This window comes from Cariama cristata, unplaced genomic scaffold (genome assembly GCF_000690535.1).
Source record: "Cariama cristata isolate BGI_N322 unplaced genomic scaffold, ASM69053v1 scaffold32794, whole genome shotgun sequence".
Taxonomy (NCBI): Eukaryota; Metazoa; Chordata; class Aves; order Cariamiformes; family Cariamidae; genus Cariama; species Cariama cristata.
Genome location: NW_009614083.1, coordinates 3,583 through 8,742, shown reverse-complemented (window position 1 = coordinate 8,742; position 5,160 = coordinate 3,583).

Sequence of the window (5,160 nt, the reverse complement as noted above, 5' to 3'; positions counted from 1 at the left end):
TTCAGCAGCACAGAAAGGTCCCTTGAGTAAGGACCAGCCCCTACTTTGTGCCAGCCACCATGAGTGTGGATACTGGAATCCATCCCTCCCAGAGTAAGGCAAGGTGAGAGGGAAGCACACACTGCTCACCTCTTAACTGGAACCAAGTGCACCACGCATGTTTTGTTGCACCGCTACTGAGAACAGGTGTAATGGCTTGCTATGGTATTCATTTCCACTGAACTTCCACTTGATTTCACATAGTTGGCAGAGGAGAGAAAATGCATGCGGACAACAGAAGCTTAAATTAGAACCAATGTTTCTGTGTCGTTACTTCTGTGACCTGAACAAAACAAGCACTTTTGCAAAGGTTCGGTACTGACAGTTCCTTGTAACTACTACAGTTTCACACCACCCTAAGGGCACTGCTGCCAGGAAATCACCCAGCACACAAACAGAAAGCACTCTTCTGCCTCTGTCAGACACACGCTTGTGAAAGTTCCTGGTATGAATCAACACTTTTGCACAAACAAAACCAGAACACACTACTGCGGTACAGCAATCTTCCAGTCATGCCTCTTCAGGTACAAAAACACAGAGTAATTCAAAGGCAGCCAAAAAACCTTAACGACTTTGACTGCAGCAACATTGAGGGACACTTCCCCCAAAATTCCCTCTTTCTCTCTCTAGACAAGGACTAGGAATAATTTCCTCTATGCTTTCCTCCAAAGAGCTATCAGAAATCCACTTTTAGCTACCGAACACTACCAGTTAGTGGTTTGGTTGCATTTTGAGATGAGTTATGAAACAAACAATTGGTCAGAGAAGAAAGATTCAAGATCTTTTGCTCCTGACACTGTGTCATTTCCTTTCATTTCCTCACCCCTAGCTATGTCCTCACCACTGGGGACAGAAAGGCAAAGCACTCGGTGAGACATTACTGTAAGGCAGCAAAAGCAAATGCTCAGGAGACAAGTGCATGTTACTAGGTGGTTAGCATGAGGGTCAAACATACAATCATCACCAAAATACATGGTCTGAAATGGCTTTGCTGCTAAGCTGAGATGGCCCAAGAAGATCCCGTGTAGTGAAGATACTTTGAGTTTTGACATTTTCTTTTCAAATATAAATGAGCATCTAGGCTTGGACAACTGCCTCTTGTACTACATCAAAGAAGATGAATTGAATCTTTCATTGTATTAATTGTACCAAGAGTAGAAAAGGACTTTAAAATCAATGTTATTGTTACTCCTTGTAACTAGGAATTATGGGAACACTAAGACCAGACAAAAGGGACCTCCTGCATTACCGAGTTTAAATCCAATTTTGTTTGGCAATAAACTTATCTATTACAATGTATCCTGCACTCTGGCACAGCATACAGTATTGTAATTTTCTACATAACTCAAGTAGATAACTACAGATATTATCTCATTATCTTAAATCTAAATAAGAGCTTATGGTGAGCAAAGGAGGTGAACTTTTCACACTCAGTGCTGGGCACACAGTAGTAAGGTGGTTTTTGAACTGATTCAACTTGGTAATGAAGCAAGTAGTACCACTTGTCGTATCTTGCCTCTCACTTGGAAAGTGATGTAAGTGGCAACAGAACAACCCCTCTTCCGCCAGGCTTTTTATGATTTTTGAGCTCTCAACAGGCATACGGCTCAAAAATCCCCAAAAATCTGCATTCCAGATAACCTCCTCCCTTTTCTGTTGACTTTGGGATTGTGACAAAAACAAGAAAATACTTTCCAAACTGAAAAGTGAATTTGCATTATAAGACCATTTGAAATAGGCTCACTGTCATAAACATATGCTAGTGATGGAAAAGTCCCAGTATTTAGAGAGAATGAGGCAATAAAATCAAAGTGGATGAGTATCATGAAATGTTTAAAGATAGAACAAAAATAGAAACACCAACTTTTTTTTGTTTGTACTTCTAAATTTTTTTTCCCCAAGGAATTTTGATACTTTCCATTTAAATAAAAATTGAGCCCATATCAGAACTAGTTACAAAACGATAGGCCCCTAGGACTGTGAAACAGAAAAAAGATCAAGCTCTGTGTACCGTTTTTAAAAGTTTTAGTTTCTGTGCTCCCAAGAAGTACTGAGTTAATGATAACAACGGTGGGACACATTCGCAAGAGTGCTGTGGTGAATTCCTGCATATAAAACCCCTCCAGAGCTCTGGGTCTTTGCAGTCGGTTCATGAAGAGAAGTACACAGAAACGCAGTTGACTGCAGTTGAACGGCTTAGAAGCAAAACGTCTGACTTCCACCAGTGAAATTTAGGAGTCATTCTGCCAAAGTAAATTACATGAAGTGGCCACTATGCTCTACAAGTGTAAAAATAAAAGGGCAAGTAAATCAAAGTTGATGAGTCAGATCCTAAATACTTGCATTAAACTGGATCTGTAAAGCAAAGATAGCAAAAAAGTCTGACAATGACAAATGACTGTAAAATCAAATGTGATCAACCAACGCGCACTAGGTATATGCCCTTGCCAAGAAATTTCCAAGAGTGAAGAAGATAACAGGAAATTGTGAAATTATCTAGACTGACAGGGCTAGATTCCCTGCTGCTCTAGGTTTATGGCAGTTTTCTGCTCTGTTACAAGGCAAGCGCAGGATGGTTTTTAAACAATGCCATGTTTAAGCCTTTTTCGCCCACTCTGTTGAGATACCAATGACTACCCAAAGCACAGAAGATTGACTAGCCTGTGCTGTACCTTCCGTCACAGTGATCAGAAGTTGACTGCACACAGGAAAAATCAAAAGCAAGAACTGAAATATCAGAAAGCATCATTCTCCGTTTCTCATTGAAGTACAGTGCAATGGTTTCACAGGACCAGTTTCTCCTCAAAAAATATGATTCGAAGTTGAGAAATGGAAGCCTGCCTCACAATGATTCTTTTCCCACAACATGTTCTGAATAATAGTTTATGCAGTAGATATTTCTACTATTATATCTCCACTGTTACTTATTTTTACTATGTTCTGGAAACAGTTCAGCATATTTAAGTCTCACCTGTTCTCTTAAGAACTTGGGAGTTTGGTTGGAGAGAGAGTGGCATAACAGCAAATGATAGCATTTTCTTAAATCAGGCAGAATGCACAAGCTCTTATTTGTCTACTTAAGAAGTGCCAGTTCTTGAAACTTGTTCTTTAGCAGCATGTCTAAACCTGACTGTTCAAAATCCCAGCACACATGGAAGCGCTCAGCTTTGCTTTTTTCAAAGCACAGGTGATTTTTCAACATACTTGTTTATCTGCCCTGGAATCTCAAAGCAATAAACTCTGAGGAACCAATTCTGCCAGAGCTTTGCAAGTTTTCTACGCTTAGATGCATACAATTTAGGAAGGGTTAAAAATAATTTTTATAAATTGTGATGCTTAGTTTTTAACATAGCTGATGCCATTCTGGGTTTGGTGACCTCCAAGTCTGGAATTCTGGTTTGGAAAAGCTGTTGTAAAATAGGTTCATAACTTTTCTGCTCTAACAAGTCAGAAAACCTTATGAGGCCACTGTATACTTTACTAAAATACTCTATACCCAAAGGGAAAAAACTGAACTGGAAGTCAAAAAGTCATGAGTCCTGCTTTCCCTGCTTTACATACAAATCAACTTCTAAGTCATGCAAAACCTCATCAAATAGACCTAAGAATAAATACCTAGTAAGAAGAATGGGAATTCAGGACTCCATCCCATCTTTAACAACCATTCCCAATCTCATCCACTCAGAGAAGTTGCTTTCAGAATAAATACAAAAGCTATTCTTTGCCTCTCCCACCAGTATCCACATTTTCCTTCCAAACCCACCAGCTTAGCTGTGGTCCCCAATGTGCTGCCAATGTCCAGTGAGATCTTTCTGTAGAAAACTGCTTTTTCCAGTTTTCTGGTTTTGTAAAGTAGTTTATTTAACACAGTGAGAAAGCATCCTAGAAGGTCAGATTATAAAACTGAAAGCCATTATCCATCTGTCTGCTATGAAACAGGCATTCTTAATTTCTGTCATCATTTCAACTACTAATATCACAATCCAGCAAGTTTGAGGCCTGACACATCTGGGGAAAAAACAGTATGTCACAACAGGATAACACCAAAGTGATTAAAAAGATCTGAATATGTCTGTGCTGCTTCTGGAGTTACAGCAATGCATAAGAAATAAAAACAAATAAACATTAAAATAAAAATAATAATAGTAAAAAATACAATAAAATAAAAATAACTAAAATAAATTGTAAAATCCCAGCAGAATAGAAGCTCCTGTATTATCTCTGTGAATACAGAACAACCTCAACATCAGCCCTGTCTGAATACAGCCTGTCCGACCGCTGTGCACTTGAAGCCCATGTATTGTGAAGGTAGTTCACAAGTAATACGGACTCTCTGAGGCAAGGGAAAAGAAGGAGTAATTCTGATTTTAAACTTCATCTAAAAAGTGCTCAGGCCTCTGAGGGGTCTCATCCCTGACCAGTAACTGGGTGCCATCCTGTCAATACAACTGCAGCAACACAGTTCAACTTTCTGCAAACTTCTCCTCTGCAAGCAAAAAGCTGAAGCAATAGCATACAATCGGCACGTCCCAGGTTACATGACACTAAGAAAGCTAATTTGTCCTCTGAAGGGTACTTTTTGTACAGGTTTCTATAGGAGGCATGAAGCAGTCTGACAGCTTTTTGTTTGTTACTGTATTACTCTTACAATGACAAGACTAGAGAAATACACCCTAGCTCTTCATATTTAGCTTCCTTTTATAAGTTTTATGCTCTCTCCTTTGTCCCTTAGAAAAGTGGATTTCCACCTGCCTAGATCTTCAAAGATTTCTGTGCCTAACACTTGGACTATTTTTCCAATTTAGTTACACGATTGCACCCCAACAGCTGTCTGTCTCTCACCCATATGTTGACACTCATACAACCCTTGAAGATGAAGAAAACAGTTTTCCTAACAAAAGTCTAACATTCATAACAGACGATGTAGAGGGTAGCACTAGAAATGTCTCTCACAACACGACTTTTATGTGAGAAACTGCAAGAACAAAATTAGATGCAGGATTTTTTTCAGCATCTAAAAAAGCAAGAAACAGAAGAACCAGTTGATAAGTGAAATATGACTCGTGGAAGTGCCAAAGGAAGGGAGAGGGAAGGAAACACATGGACACTTGCTGCTTACTC